This window comes from Choloepus didactylus, chromosome X (genome assembly GCF_015220235.1).
Source record: "Choloepus didactylus isolate mChoDid1 chromosome X, mChoDid1.pri, whole genome shotgun sequence".
NCBI lineage: Eukaryota > Metazoa > Chordata > Mammalia > Pilosa > Megalonychidae > Choloepus > Choloepus didactylus.
The window spans coordinates 77,496,627-77,514,034 of NC_051334.1; the positions used below are offsets into that span (position 1 = coordinate 77,496,627).

A 17,408-nucleotide genomic window follows, 5' to 3' on the forward strand; every position below is an offset into this window, starting at 1 on the left:
CCAGTGGACAACAGCAGTGCTAAAACAGTTCCTAAAATAAGTTATGCAAGCAAAATTAAGGAAAACCTCAACAAAACTGTACAGAATTCTTCTGTGTCTCCATCTTAAACTTCATCTTCTTTGTCATCTGCTGGAGAAGCTCAAACCCGCTCTTCAAGTCAGTTATCCTGGGTCCCTATGTCTGTGCTGAAATCTGTGACTTCTGCCAGTTTTTCTAATGAAACTGCTTTTTTTTTTGCCAAATTAATTTCTTTTAATAGATTACATATATAGATGTTTAGCCACACTCTTCAATCTACTCTTTTAAGAGTAGAACTTTATATCGAATTTACATGCTTCAGATAAGATAGCCTTTCTTAATTGTTACAGTATGGTCTTGTATCCAAATTTCTACTGGTACATTGAGAGTTAAGAAAAAACAGGACATGGAGAATGTTGCCATTTTTTAGCAGCAATGAAATTATCATTAACCCCTTTTACATACCAAATTCAAGTCACTATCAGAGGTGAGTTTACCACAAAGTCACCAGGTACAAAACTGTTATTTCATTTTTAGATTAACTCAAAATTTCCCCCAAACCCCACCCTATTACATCCCTTCTATTTACAAATAGCAAACATTTTGCTATTTTATACATAGCTAGCAGGCTTGTTTCAATATGAAAGTGCTAATTCATTTACAGATATTTAAATCAGTTATATAGTGCTACAATAAATGTCCAATCTATATAGGAACAATCTTTGATGAATGAAAATGATGACGTTTGAATAAGGCTATCAGATTATCTTATCTTATAAAGACTAGATATCCATGGTGAGGAAGAGAGAGAAATTGAACAAATACACATAGGTGTAAAAAGTACATCTACCTTTGAGTGTATATTGTAAATGAGACATATTACATAGTCCTGTAGCCCATGCCTATTTTTTCCTCAGAAAAAGAAAAGCTGCCTTCATGATATCTCTTGTTTGTATATATCCACACTGTCATTTGATGCTTCAGAGTCGGGATCTTAGTTTCTTAAAAAAATAAAGAAAATATCCTCCAAGTCACCCTCCCTCCCCAACCAAAATCCCTCTGGTATGTTTTCCAGTGCCAGGTTGCATGATCAGGTCCCACCTCCTGGGTTTTTTTTTTCAATCTATTGATCAATTAGTTTAGAGTAAATAACATGAACCAGTTCTGGAACCGCTACTAGGAAGAGCACAAGCTCTTCACTACAATCACACAGCAGGAAAGAAAGTGATAACTCAATTCATCCCTGGTGCTGGGCTTCCAAAATTGAAAGAACTTGGCACAACTGGAGCATTGAATTTGTATCCTCCATGCTTTTCAATCATTTTGGATTCATGGGCTGCTCTTCTTTGATCTGCCAGAGTTGCTATATCGTGTAACTGTTTTCTTTGTTCTTCTTAAGACCATGAGTCAGAGCCTGATATCATACAGGATTACAACTTTGAATAGTTTGAATATAGCTTTAAATATCTGATACTCATCAACAGGTTTATCTGCATCATCAGTGATTGTGGAATAGCCTTCTAGAGCATTTTTCTCAGCAGCATCTTCATCTCAATCTTTTTAATCTCCATCCTCACCTGCTTGTTTAGCTAGAATCTCCAAATATTCTTGTCCGTCTTCATCAGTATCATCTTCATCATTGCCTAGTTCCATCACCATCTTCAGCTTCATCATCATCACTTTCATTCTCATGTTCTGCAAGGCAGGCATATGCTCTTTTTAATCCATTAAATAAAGGATAAAAGCTGGCAAAATCTGTCCAGAAAGCTGATTTAAAACTTGTGGTATTTGTTCCATAGCGATAAGAGCACAAAGACCCAAAACACACATCTTTCTGTCACGAAGCCCCAAGAAAAAATCAATGTCATTAAGCCACTGTGTAATGAAATGATTTGTAAATGATTCAATATTATTAGGGAAGCAAAGATTTTCTAAAGTATCGAGCAGTAGGTATGGATTGTAATACAAAGCTGCAATGGCAACCTGCAGGCACATTGTTCGAAGTTCACTTGTCTTAATTTCTCTCATCAGTCTCTCTAAAGCTGCCTCAATGAATAAGGAAATGCACTGATCAATGCCAAGCCCTTTGCAATGTAGAATGATGACCTCTAATAATTTTGCTGCATGACACTCTGCATCATCTCCTGCAACTCCTGTAAGAAACTTTTTGCACATACTGTATTTCATTTCAAGATACTTGGTATCAGACAGAAGTGTGTCTGTATCAACTGTTACATAACTATGCAGTAGAGGCATCATATCTGTAAAGTAATCAAAGCTATCTTGCTGAAAGACCTCAAATACAAGGGGTAGTAGTTGCCACATCTGTGGAGACAGTTGTTGACAAGTCAAACTTTGTGCTAAAGAGAAGATCTCCTCATAGAATTCTAACACATGCTGTTGTAAAACAGTACCAATGACCTGTAAGCAGATCCTCTCAAGCTGCTGGGTTCTCTCTTTATGATCTTTAACTACGCTAAGAATGGTGTCAGTAGTACTCAGAATTCCCATAGCAGTAACTGTTTTGTCATCATTTCCTTCTTCATCTGGCCCAGTTTGGATTACTTGGTTAAATGTCATTGCCAAATGTTGTGTCATTTTTATTGCATTAGGAGTAACTTCTTCACTATACTTGCAGATCATTTTCTGAATTACATTGGTAAGACTATCGTTTTCTGTTCTCTTATAATATAAAGAAGAGCTTGCATTACAGGTCTAATAAATGGTGTGATGTATTCCTTAACTTTTCTTGATTGCTGATCAGCCTGAAGTGCAATAGCAGCTTCCACTTTCACAGGCATTTCCCTATCATCAATCAGATATCTTGTAATTTCTAAGGCTATTTGTAGATTCTGGTCACTTTTGGAGTTCACTTCACAAAAATAGTGAAGGACCCAGCAAGCCTTGTTCTTGGTTAAGGAGACTCAATTCCTTAAAGATGTAAGTCCCTCCCATGATAATTTTTGGTTTCTGCACCTCTGAAGGCATCCTCTCCTCCCAGCTCTGGGCCTCTCTAGTGAACCTGTTTTAACAGGGACTAATGCAATGGGTATTTTCCAGGGGGTCAGCCACTGCTCACTACTGTTGCTAATACTCCCATCTCTTCTGTGACTGATTCAGTTCTCCAGGACATGTTTCAGTTCAGCAGGTGTTGAACAAATTAAATCTATCCTCTTTATCTACCCTTCAAATATGCAAACTGTGCTGTTGAGCACAACACAAGTGGATCTGCCATCTCAGACAGATCAGCAAAACTTGGAAGATATCTTCCAGAAACCAGTGAGGTTTATCATTTATAAATGAGTGCAGTACTGGCCCTGGGTCTGTTATTGGGAAGCAATCAGATCATAAAGTAACGAGGTGATATTTCAAGGGAAATATCCTGCCATTTTGGTTTCACAGGGTGCTGCAACAATCCCCTCAGGAAGCGAGCATCCTGTGTTTCCCAAGGCTTATGAGCTGGGAAATGGACTAGTCCTCAGGTTCTGGGTAGCATTCTAAAACCTGGGACTACTGGTGAAAGTGGAGCCTTATCCTTGGAACCCAGTCATATAGGTGACCTGCAAAATCAGACACCAGCAGTCAAGATGCTTTAGTGTTTCTCTCAAAGGACTATGAAATAGGAAATCAAAATTCTCTTGCATCTTCCATGAAAACTTTGTCAGACTCTGCCAAAGAACAGAGATACCAGAGAAACCTAGAAAAGAATGAAAGCTGTGGTTCTTTTGACCTGAGGGCTGCTATTGTATATCACACTAAAGAAATTGAATCTATTTGGAATTTGCAGAAGCAAAATTACACGCTTACAATGAAGCGTGGATAGTCCAGATCAGTGAAGGGTAGCAGGATCAGATGGCTTATTCTTAATCTTTCTGCTGCATTAGAGCCACCATTCCTGGGGGACAGAAGGTTCTTAGGCTCCTAGATCTTCAATACAGCAGAGAAGCCATAAGTAAAATCACAGGATAATATATACAAATATATATATATGGTTATTTTTTTTAATGACAACTGAAAGTAATTAGACTTCTTAAGGAATCAAAATTTAGTTCAAGAGACTACACAAGGTTATTTAATCTCTGGTACTGAATATATTTTTTTCTTCTGTTAGTTTTTGTTTTATAAGAGTGAATGCAAGTGATTAATGAATACAGACTTAACAAGAGTGTTTCTTGTGTTTCTGCTGCCATCAACTTGGGCAACAAATGAGCCACTGGAAAGGCAAATCTGCTTAAAAGATTTCTGTATTTTGTTCTGTGACTGAAGTGATACATTAATCATGGGGAACCCAGAATGATTCACCACTCTCCCCACTCCTCTCCTGATCTTTTAGTTTTACTTTGAACCCTGTGAGAATGCTGGATAAGTGCCTTGAACTTTGCAGCGGTATATATTTTTTAGAGAATATGATTTGCATGTCTTGCCAGGAGTTAAGCATCCGCTGTGAGGTGTTGGAGAAATGCTTTTCTTTCCTTTTAGTTTTTTGAAGGGTGGGAATGGGAGAGGGCATTGATATTCTACAATTCTGGAATAGTAGGTGATACATAGTTCACTTTTGTTACACATTGGAATTTTAGAACTGAAGAATCTATGAAAGTCATTTAAAGAAAAGTTTCAGAACAAGCAATTGGCTTAGATATTCAATACAAAAATACTCCTATTCCAATTATAATATAATTGTATAACTGGGAGCAAAAGTACATTCTGCTTTTCAACCCTAGTTGCCCCACGCTTGCTCTCCATCCCTAACACTAAATATGCTGTTTTCCTTGTATTTTCATCAAACATCTTAAGAGAAACTTCTTTACCTTTCTGTAAATCCTCTCCCTTTTAATTTCTCAGAAAATTCTAAAAGTGGAAGAAAAACAAAGCCCATTAAAACAAAAATTTTTCATGTTTTTAGCCAAATAATGAGGTAATAGATCCCTTCCCATAGAAGATGTGTTTTCATGCAAACTATGCTCCTGAGCTTATTAGCTTTGAATTGTATCCTAACAAACATATTTTTATTACTAGGGCAAATGGGTTTTTTAAAGGAAAATAATGGGAAATTCTGGAAATGTTTCTTTCTGTAGAGAAAAGCATAAACCCTGTCATTTCATCACTTTTCCATTCTGTTGGACTGCAGCTTGTGTATAGCATGCTCAAATAAAATTTTGTGTGTGTGCAGAAACTAAGGGTTCAGTTTAAGATTGGGTGATGTTAGTGGCATAAAGACAAGTTTCCTGGCCTGATATAACATCACATCACACACACACAGAAATTAGTATATCCATGTACGTCAAAATAGGTTAAAATAGCAGGGCATTTAGATAAAGAGGTGCAGTCTTCTAATAAAAGTAGACTGGATACCCTAGGCTAATTTGGGGAGAAAGTAAATACTTTTGTTCTACCCTTTGCTTAAGAAATGTCCAGTTTTGAGAGAGAGTAGCATGGCTGGGTTTTCTTATCTTGTTGGTTGCAGTTTTCAACTAGTAATTCATGAAAGAAGCTGTTGGACTCAACATAGAGTAGAGAAATTATATTTTTAGCCTGGATTTCTTCTGCCCTGCTTAGATTTTAAAAGCATAAGCATGGATTGCCAATTGCACTTGTAAACAGAACTATTTATGCATGATATATATAATAACTTATTCTTAATATATCAGTTCAGGTTCAGAAATGTGTGGTAGACTGGGTCCAGATAGTTTCATTTCACCTGTAAACTGTATCACTTTTACTGATATTGTAATTTTCAAATGTATGTGTCTACAGATATGCCTTGCATTTAGTCTGCCTTATTCCTATTTTGATTTTTGTTGAGTTTCCTGCTAGTGTGCCAGAATCTAGGATTCTTCAGGCCTATGTACAATAAAAGAGGCATCCTTGAGCTTTAAAGCATTGAACAAACTGGAAAATGCAACATACCACATATTGAAGTGAAAGGAGTCTGTGTTTTTTGTGTTTTTTAAATAAAAATTTTCAAAAAGTTAAAAAAGTCAGGTTGATTAAAGAAAAAAAGGCTCCAGTTTGTTTTATAGGTTTTAAAGTTCTTCTGTGTGTTCAACTGCCATTTGTAACCACTTATCACCTTAGGGCCAAATTCCCTTTTTGTTTTTAATTAAATGTCTATTTTACTTGCCTGGAATTTTAAAGCTCTTCTGGCTGACTCACAAGAAAGTTTCTGGGGTTTGTGACATACAGAGGTTGAATGAACATATATTTAAAAAGGAATAAATTTTTAAAAACCTCCCAAGAAATACATTAACAAATTGAAAAGAATAAGCCACATGATCATCTTGATTGATGCTGAAAAGGCATTTGACACATTCCAGCATGCTTTCTTGATAAAACACTTCAAATGGTAGGAATTGAAGGAAATGTCCTCAACATGATAAAGGTCATATATGAAAAATCCACAGCTAACCTACCAAATGGTGAGAGACTGAAAAGCTTTCCTTCTAAGATCAGGAAAAAGACAAGAATGCCCACTGTCACTACTGTTATACAAATTTGTGCTAGAATGTCTAGATAGACCAATCAAGCAAGAAAAAGAAATAAAAGGCATCCAAATCTGAAAGGAATATTCAAAACTTTCATTATTTGCAGATGACATGAGCCTGTATTTAGAAAGTCCTGAAAACATTATGACAATGCTGCTAGAGCTAATAAATGAGTTCAGCAAAGTGGTGGGATACAAGATCAACATGCAAAAATCAGTAGTTTTTCCACACAATTGTATTGCGCTATCCAAGGGTGTAATCAAGAAAAAAAAATCCATTTATTATAGCAACTAAAAGAATCAAATATCTAGGAATAAATTTAACCAAGCTTTTAAAGAACCTGTACACAGAAACTACAAAACATTGGTAAAAGAAATCAAAGAAGACCTAAACAAATGGAAGGACATTCTGTATTCATGAATTGGAAGGCTAAATGTCATTATGGTGTCAATTCTACCCAAATTGATCTAGACAGTCAATGCAATATCAATCAAATGTCCAAAAGCCTACTTTGCAGAAATGGAAAAGATAATTAAAATATTGAAGGGTAAGGAGCCTCAAATAGCTAAAAACATTTTGAAAAAGAAGAATGAGGTGACAGGGCTCATGCTTCTTGACTTTAAAGAATGTTATAAAGCTACAGTGGTCAAAACAATATGGTACTAGCATAAAAGTAGACATACTGATCAATGGAATAGAACTGAAATTTCAGAAATAGATGCTAACATCTATGGTCAATTCATTTTTGACAAGGTTGCCAAGTCCACACAACTGTAACTGAATGGTCTCTTCAAAAAATGGCACTGGGAGAACTGGATCTCCACATCCAAAAGAATGAAAGAGGACCCCTATCTCACACTCTATACAAAAATTAACTCAAAATGGATCAAAGACCTAACTATAAGACCAAGGACTGTAAAAACCCTAGAAGAAAATGTAGAGAAGTATCTTCAAGATCTTGTGGTAGACAGAGATTTCTTAGACTTGACACACAAAGCACAAACAATGGAGGAAAAAAATACATAAAGGGGGCCTCCTCAAAACTGAATATTTTTGTGCATCAAGGACTTTGTGGAAAGGGTGAAAAGGAAGCCTACTCAATGGGAGAAAATATTTGGAAACCACATATCTGATAAGGGTTTAATATCCAGAATATATAAAGAAATCCTGCAATGCAACAACAAAAACAAACAACCAAAAAGAACCAATTAAAAATGGGCAAAAGACATGAACAGACACTTTTCCAGAGGACATACAAATGGCTAAAAAGCACATAAAAGGATGCTCATTTCATTAGCTATTAGGAAATTGCAAATCAAAACCATGGTGAAATATCATTTCACACCTACTTGAATGGCCACTATTAAATGAACAGAAAATACAAGTGTCGGAGAGGATGTGGAGAAATGAGAACACTTATTCACTGCTGGTGGGAATGTAAAATGGTGCAATCACTGGTGAAGACAGTTTAGCGGTTCCTCATAAAGCTAAGAATACAGTTGCCTTATGATCCAGCAATCCTACTACTTGGTATATACCCAGAAGAACTGAAAGCAGGGATGCAAACAGACATTTGCACACTGATGTTCATAACGACATTATTCATAATTGCCAAAAGACAGAAAGAATCCAAGTGTCCATCAACCAATGAATTCGTAAATAAAATGTGGTATATACATATGATGGAATATTATTCAGCAGTAAGAAGGAATGAAGTCCTGACGCACATGACAACATACATGAATCTTGAGGACATTATTTTGACTGAAATAATTCGGACACAAAAATGACAAGTGTTGTATTTATCTCACTAGTATGAACTAATTACAATATGTAAACTCATAGACATAAAATCTAGAGTATAGGTTACCAGGAGATGAAACATGGCTAGAGAATGAGGTGCGGTTACTTAATATGTGCAGAATTTTTAACTAGGCTGAATTTAAATGTTTGGAAATGGATAGAGGTGATGGAAGCACAATATTGTGAGTGTAATTAAGAGAACTGAATTATGTGTGTGAGTGTGTTTGAAACGGGAAGTTTAGAGTCATGTATTTCATCTAAAGGAAAGCTAGAGGTGAAAACATTGAACTGTATAATACAATGTATCTTGTGGTACACTATGACTGTGATTAACAGTACAAATATAAAAAAACTTCTTTAATGGACTAGAACAATTGTACAACAGTATTACAAAGAGTTAATAATAGAGTGGTATATGGGAAAAATGCATCAATTGCAAACTATGGACTATAGTTAACAGCAAAATCTTAATATTCTTTCTTCAACAGTAACAAATGTACCACACCAATACTGGGGGTCAATAATAGGGGGTGATAAGAGGTATGGGATGTTTGGGGGTTTCTTTTTTTGGAGTAATGGAAATGTTCTAACATTGATTGCGGTGATGAATGCACAACAATGTGATGATACTGTGAGCCATTATTGTATACTTTGGTGGACTGTATGGTGTGTGTTATATTTCAATACAGTTGAGTTAAAAATTGGATAGATATGAAAAAATATTAAGCAGATTGAGTACTCAAACATGTGTATGTGAGACTGCGCATATCTGGAAATGGCTGTTGGGCAAGGTGAGGGGTAGGAACATCCAAATAAGCAAAACCCATGCAGAAATGTGTTCACCAGGTTTCTTAAAGGTTAAAGGCATGGGGAAACTGTTGTTACCTGTTATCAGCGAGATAGATGTTCATTACTCTGCCTCCTCCTTCTTAGATAAATGTAGCATAATATACTTACATTTCTCCATGTTGCCTTTTTTCTCTTAAAATATATATCCTTGAGATCAGTCCATAGTACTATGTAGAGACATTCTTGTTACTTTCAATACCTATAGAGTACTCCATTATGTAGATGCACCATAGTTTATTCAACTACTGTTCAATTGATGGGCACTTTGATTGTTTCTACTCTTGCTATTACAAATACGGCTGCAAAAAATAGGCTTGTGATATAACATTTAGTATTTTTTTCTACAAATTTTATTGAGATATATTCATACCAAACAATCTATCCAAAATATACAGTGTTTCACAGTGACATCATCTAGTTGTGAAATCATCCTCACACTCAATCTTAAACCATTTTCATTGCTCCAAAAAGAAAAATAACAGATAGACATACAAAAGAAACCCCCAAACACACCATACCTCTTATCCCTCCAAATTTCTGAGACCTATTATTGGTGTGGTACACTTGTTACTGTTGATGAAAGGATATTAAGATATTACTGTTAAGTATAATCCATATCTTGCAATAGATTCTTTTTTTCCCATATACCAATTTATTATTAACTCCTTGTGCAAGTGTCACACATTTGTACTAGTTCATTAAAGAATTTATTTGTATTTGTAGTGTTAATCTTAAGCAACATCTACCTCAAGGTTCATTGTGTTATATAGTCATATCCTTAAACCTTTAGCTTTCCTTCTAGTGACACACATGACTCTAAACAAAACCTTTCAACCAAATTCACCTACAACTCAGCACTGTTACGTGTAATACCGATAATGCACTACCCTCACCTCTGTCCTTTTCCAAACACTTCACTTCAACCTCATTAAAATTCTGCACATAATAGGCAACCATTCCTCATTCTCTAGCTTCAATCTATCTCTTGGTAACCTATATTCTACATTTTATGACTATGAGTTTCCATGTTACAATTAGTTCATATTAGTGAAATCATATATCTGTCCTTTGGTGTCTGGCTTATTTCACTCAGCATTATGTCCTCAAGATTATTGATGTTGTGGCATGCTTCAGGACATCATTCCTTCTTACTACTGAGTAATATTCCATTGTATGTATATTCCACATTTTGTTTATCCATTCATGGATTGATGGACACTTGGATTCTTTACATCTTTTGGCAATTGTGAATAATGCCACTATAAACATTGATGTGCAAATGTCTGTTCACGTCCCTGCTTTCAGATCTTATGAGAAGCAGAATTGCTGGGTCATAGGGCAGCTCAATATTTAGTTTTCTGAGAAACCACCAAACTGTCTTCCCCAATGGCTGTACCATATTACATCCCCATCAGTGGAGAATAAGTGTTCACATCCTCTCCAAACTTACAGTTTCCTATTTGTTTAATAGTAGCCATTCTTATAGATGTGAGATTATATCTGACTGTTGTTTTGGTTTTAATTTCCCTAACAGCTAGTAAGGATGAACATCTTTTCATGTGCTTTTTAGCCATTTGCATTTCCTCTTTAGAGAAATGTTTATTCATGTCTTTTGCCCATTTTATAATTGGGTTGTTTGTCTTTTTATTCTTGAGGTGTAAGACTTCTTTATATATATTCTGGATGTCAAACCCTTATCAGATATGTGGTTACCAAATATTTTTTCCAGTTGAGTTGGTTGCCTTTTCACCCTTTTGACAAAGTCCTTTGAAGCACGGTAGTATTCAATCTTGAGAAGTTCCCATTTATCTATTTTTTCTTTCATAGTTTGTGCTTTGGGTGTAAGGTCTAAGAAGCTACCTCCTATCACTAAGTTCTGAAGATGTTTCCCTGTATTTTCTTCTAGTTTTATGGTATTCGCTCTTATATTTTGGTCTTTGATCACTTTGAGTTAATTTTTGTGTAGAGGGTGAGGTAGGGATCCTTTTTATTTATTTTGGATATGGATATCCAATTCTCCAAGCACTATTTACTGAAGATACTATTCTGTCCCAGTTCAGTGGATTTGGGGGCTTTGTCAAAAATCAATTGGACATAGGTCTGAAGGTCTGTTTCTGAAATCTCAGTTTGATTCCATTGATAAATGTCTATCTTTATGCCAGTACCATGTTGTTTTGACCATTGTGACTTTATAATAAGCTTTAAAATCAGGAAGTCTGAGTCCTCCCACTTCATTTTTTTAAAATTCAGTTTTATTGAGATATATTCACATACCATACAATCGTGCATGGTGTATAGTCAACTGTTCACAGTGCAAACATATAGTTGTGCATTCATCACCACAATCAATTTTTGAACATTTTCCTTACACCAAAAAGAATAAAAATAAAAGTAAAAAAGAACACCCAAATGATTCCATACCCCCCATCCCATGTATTTTTCATTTAGTTTTTGTCCCCACTTTTCTACTCATCCATCCATACACTGGATAAAGGGAGTGTGAGCCACAAGGTTTTCACAATCACACCGTCATACCCTGTAAGCTACATAGTTATAAATCATCTTCAAGAATCACAGCTAATGGATTGCAGTTAGACAGTTTCAGGTATTTCCTTCTAGCTATTCCAATACACTAAAACCTAAAAAGGAATATCTATATAGTGCATAAGAATGCCCTCCGGAGTGACCTCTCTACTGCATTTGAAATCTCTCAGTCACTGAAACTTTATTTTGTTTTATTTTGCTTCCCACTTTTGGTCAAGAATATTTTCTCAATCCCATGATGCTAGGTCCAGGCTCACCCCCAGGAGTCATATCCTGCATTGCCAGGGAGATTTACATCCCTGGGAATCAGGTCTCACATAGTGGGGGGGGGCAGTGAGTTCACATGCAGATTTGGATTAGCTAGAGAGAGAGGGCCTCATCTGAACAACAAAGAGGTTCTCTGGGGGAGACTCTTAGGCACAATTATAAGTAGGCTTAGCCTCTCCTTTGCAGTAACAAGCCTCATAAGGGCAAGCCCAAAAATTGATAGCCCAGCATACCAAATTGTCAGTCCTCAATGTTTGTGAGAATATCAGCAATAACCCAAGTGGGGATTTCCAACATTTCTGCATTTTTCCCTAGCTCCTCAGGGGTACCCTGCAAATATATTTTTATTCTCTGCCCAAATTACTTTGGGATGCATCACTGTTTCACACTAACCTGTACAAGCCTACCAGATCTCACTTCCTATTCAAAGTTCCATGTAATTATGGTGTTTGAATAAACTGACTGTACAAATTAAATTATTTAGTGTGCTGTAGAAGATATACATCCTCTACCAAATAACCATCTTTTCCCATGGTCACACACAGAAGTTGAAGTTTTAAAACACAGTCAAAATTGTCCTTTACCCTTTGGCCTGATTTGCCTTATTCCTGACCAGATCTCTTTCATTCATATCTCTAATTGAAGTCTGGACTCTTTTTCAGCTTTTTAAACAGTTGCTGCTTGCGCTAATACTGACATTCATAGCTGCCAAGCTCTAGCTCTGAGTTTCAGGTGTCACACAGTTACCCAAAGTTCCAGAGACTGACCAGGTTATACACAAAGAGCTCAGCATCTCAGAATTTGGAGATAGCCATTACAATTCAGGAACAGACATGACTACTATAAGAGCTTACAATCTAGGGACCATTGCAATAAGCATTCCCTTGATAAGCTGTGCTCCAAGATTCAATTCACAGAGTTTACACAGTGCAGTTAGTCCATATAGCTGAGGCATTATAATGTTTGTCTTTTTGTTTCTGGCATACTTCACTCAAAGTGCTGTCCACTGGATTCATTCACCTCGTTGCATGTCTCACAGCTTCACTCCTTCTTGCAGTCACTCACTATTCCATTGTATGTGTACACCACAGTTCGCCATTCTGTTCATCAGTCAATGCACCCTTAGGCCACCTCCACCCATTGCAAATCACAAATTCTGCCTCCATAAACACAAGTGAACAAATGTCCATTTATGTCCCTGCTATCAGATCTTCTAAGTATATACCCAATAATGAGGTTGCAGGACCATATTGCACCCACATACTTAGTTTCTTGTGGAACCACCACACTGTCCTCCATATAGGTAACACCATTCTATTTCCCCACCAACAGTAAATAGGTACTTCCCTCTCTCCATGTTTTCTCCAGCACTTTTATCCCTATTTATATTTTTCCTACATTTTATAGAGATATATTTCCATACCATACTATTATCCACAGTGTACAATCAATTGTTCATGGTATCATGATATAGTTGTCCATTTACCACCACAGTCAGCATTTGAACATATTGATTACTACAAAAAAAATTTTTGTTAAAGAATAATAACAAAGATAAAAAAACTATACAATACAATATAATAATGAGGTCAGACATCACCACCACTACCAAGAATCCCATATCCCTCCCTCATACCCCCCTCTCATAGACATTTAGCTTTGGTATATTGCCTTTGTTACATTTAATGGAGGCATATTACAATGTTACTGTTAACAATGGACTCCAGTTTGCTTTGATAATATTCTTTTCCCCAATACCATCCTTTTGTCGACACTTTGGAAGGTTGACATTTATTTGTTCTCCCACATGTAAAAACATTCTTGTATTTGTACCTTTAGTCACAATCATTGACCACTCTAGTTTTCACTAAGTTATACAGTCTAAGTCTTTATATTCTATCTTTACTTCTGGTGTCATACATGCCCCTAGCCCTCCTCTTTCAGCTTTACTCACAGACATCTTTGTTCATTGTACTTACAATATTGTGCTACCATCATACAGTATTAGGCTATCCATTTCTGGATCTATACAATAAATCCTGTTATAAGTTCTATAATCCTTCAGCATCGAATGCCTGATCTCTACCTTCTTTCTATCTCCTAATAACCTGTGTTCTTTTCTTTTAACTTTAAAAGTTTGCTCATTAATGTTAATTCATATTAGTGAGACCATACAATATTTGTCCTTTTGTTTCTGGCTAACTTTGCTCAACATAACATCCTCAAGGTTTATCCACATTATTTTACGTTCTGTGACTTTGTTCTATCTTACAGCTTTGGAATATTCCATAGTGTGTATATAGCACATTTTGTTTATCCATTCATCAGTTGATGGACAAAGCATATAAAAGTTGAGCCACCAAAAAAATTAGGAATTCACTTTCTACGATATCCTGCAAGGCCTACCAATCCTCTTAATTAACTTTGGTCTTGGAGGAGGGAAAGTTAGTGCTTTCATCAAGGTTTCAGAGGTTCAGGAGGAGGCCCCAGGGTCAGGGATAGGTAGGGCATTAAAAATGAGGCCCATATCAGTAGGTCATGTAGACTATAAAAGGGTTTGAGTTGTATCTAAAAGAGTATGGTGTTTAAATTTTATTTCTTTGACTGAAACGTACTGGATTCCTTATCCTGCTCATTGAATCTGGTTCTAAGAATTCCAAAATAAGTTCCCCTTGTGGAAGAAAGTTATGTGAGCTTTGAATAATCCAAGGAAATCTCTTCCCAGAGTGTGAACTGGGGCAGAGGAGACTAACAAAAATTGATGAATGCCTTGTAAAGACAGAGAAGCTGGCCCCAGTGTCTGTTAGAGCCTATGCACCCTTGTTTCTTATTATCAGATCTATTTCACCTAAACATGTGATGTGGACAATTGGGAAAACCTTGGCCATTTCCTGGTGCAGTCACATTGAAAGGTAACTTGTTTTCCCAGAGAGCAAAAATCATTGGTGGGGGTTACTGAGGATTTTGGTTTTGGGGGAGCAGTCTCTTTTCACTGTCCAGGTTATTTACAGTTATTATAAGTACCAGGGTCCTGAACATTGGTGCCTAAATGGTTCATTAGGGGTTTATTTTGCTGCTGTAATTGGAAATTCATGTTTTTTGCCAATTGTGTTTGTGGTGTTTTGGGCTTGGGAGGATTTCTTTTTCTCAGCCTTTTTAAAGGTGTGATATAATTTATCTATAAGATTAACTAAATCTTTAGCCTGCAGGGTGGCCCAATTTAGTTGTTTACATTTTAGGGTGGTGCTTAGCTCTTCTCAAAGGCTGTTAACAAAAGTAGGATTAAATAGGGTGGAAGTTTCCTAGTTAATATAGTCAAGACCTGAGAATTGTTGAAAAGTTTTCTCTGAGCCTGTTATATTAATATATGGGCTTACTGAGTTTCTGGGAACATTGTTGGGTATTTTCCAATCAATAATTTGGGGGGAAACATCAGGGATGACCCTATGAAGTTCTTTGGATACTTAAATGCTTCCATTTTGTCAACAGCTCTTCATTTTTAAAAGCTATGTGAATTAATGGGTAAAGGTCTGCGTATCCAGGCTCATAAGTTTGAATGATAGGATTAAATTATTTTGCAAATCCCACTATGTCTTCAGTAGGATTTGGGAAATCTTATCACTAGAGATGCTAAGCTATGACATAGAGGAGGAGACAAGGGGTTTAAAAGAAGATTGAAATAGTCAGAGTCAGGAGTTATGGATAATTTTTCAAGCTTCATAAGGCACTTAGATAAGTCTTGGTTAATTTAGTATTCATTTCTATACATCTGGAAGCTTCCAAGTACCAATTAAAATAAGTATCCCGTTCAGGTTGCTTAGTTTTAGAGCCTCTATTTTCTTCTTGAGCACACAAATATACCAGTTTAAACATGTCAAAAGATCCTCACTGTGGGCACTATAATTCAAGATATTCTCTAGTGTGCCAGGTCCAGCAGGTAAGATTTTACATGATGCAGGGCCATGATTTTTGTACACGAAATCAGCTAGTGTGCTAGATGGCAGTGTACCATTAGAGTTCTTAGGAATTGAATCCCATTCTTTTAGTTAGTTCTGATTTTGAGCAGTCCTACAGCCTAAACCTGAGAGGAATTGTCTGAGCTTTGGACAAGTGTGGTGTTTTAAAGTGTTCCTTTCACAGGATACTTGTTTTACCTGTGGACAGTTTGTGCACGTAAATAGTCTTGAGGGTAGTGGGTGACCTTGTGTCAACCTAGTTCATCCATGGCCACCTTATCATTTCATTGTTCTTTGGGAGTTGAGGCTTCTCATCAAAAGGTGGCAGGTGCTCTAATAGCATTTAAGTGCCCATCCTATGCCCACTCAAATAAATATTTGATTGCTCACAGTCAGAACACAGGTCAAATTGATTGTTAGGGGAGCGTCACTCCACTGAAAAGAGCTCATTACCAGAGTACTCACCAAAGAAAGGTTCCTTGTATATGAAAAAGGGAAAACACAAGAGGACTGCTGTCACCAGCCCAAAGCAAAAGAACCAAAGTTCACAATGCCCTTTACGAGAAGACATCCAATGAAAGGCTGGAATCTCAACCATAGAGCCGAGAGGATTCACCGACAGGAACCCAAGGCTGTCAGGGGGAACAACAGAGCTCAAAGGGCTCTTGCTGGTACCATGCTCACATCCAACAGCAGCTCCAGAGTCAGGTTGGTGAGCACTTTGGGTCCCATTTCTGACACCATGTAATGTCAACTGAGAAACAACAAACTAAGCTGCAAGGCAACAAAGGCATTTATCAGGGGTCTTGGAATAACAATTTGGGAAACACAGATTTAGGTAACAACTCAAAGAGTGTCACCTCTTGCCATTTCCAGGTAAGCATTTTTAAAGAAAAAGATGATTAGATAAGTTTCTTGTGATTGATGGATATTTGGGTACTCCAATTGTCCTTCTGACTCCATTTTAAATCTCTTAGCCATAGTAACTCTATTTTGTTTAATTTCTTTTTACACCCTTTTAAAATAAATGTTGGGTGCATTAATTTTGATATATTTTCTTCCTGCTTTACTTAATTCTCACAAAAGTTTTGGGAGACTGGTAATACTAGCGCAACAATACAGTTTAGGAAACTAAGTCTCACAGAGGTGATTTACACCAAAATTTTAATGTGGAATCCTAGCCCAGATGTGTAGGGCTTTAAAACCAGTGGTCTTTTCCATCTGCCTCTCTGCTAGCAGAAGTGTGCTGCTCCCTGGGGAGCATATACAGAGGGGAGTATCAGAAAATGAAAACACATAGGTATATCTCCAGCACTTCTTGGGGAGACAGTGGACTTGTGACCTTTCTAAAGGCAGGGAAAGATCTGTTCTGGTTCACCACCATTTATCCCCAGCCCCTAGAGCACAGAGTGTGCTCAATGAGTCCTTGCTGTGAAGTCTTTGAAGTTCTCTTCCTGATGACCAAGTCCCTGGGTGGTGACCCTGTTC

The 17,408-nt window shown here is 36.8% G+C and overlaps 1 pseudogene; it reads right to left on the reverse strand.

The window, feature by feature from the left end:
• Positions 1-1,208: 1,208 nt before the first annotated feature.
• On the reverse strand, positions 1,209-16,652 carry LOC119522201 (annotated as a pseudogene).
• Between the last annotated feature and the right edge of the window lie 756 nt (positions 16,653-17,408).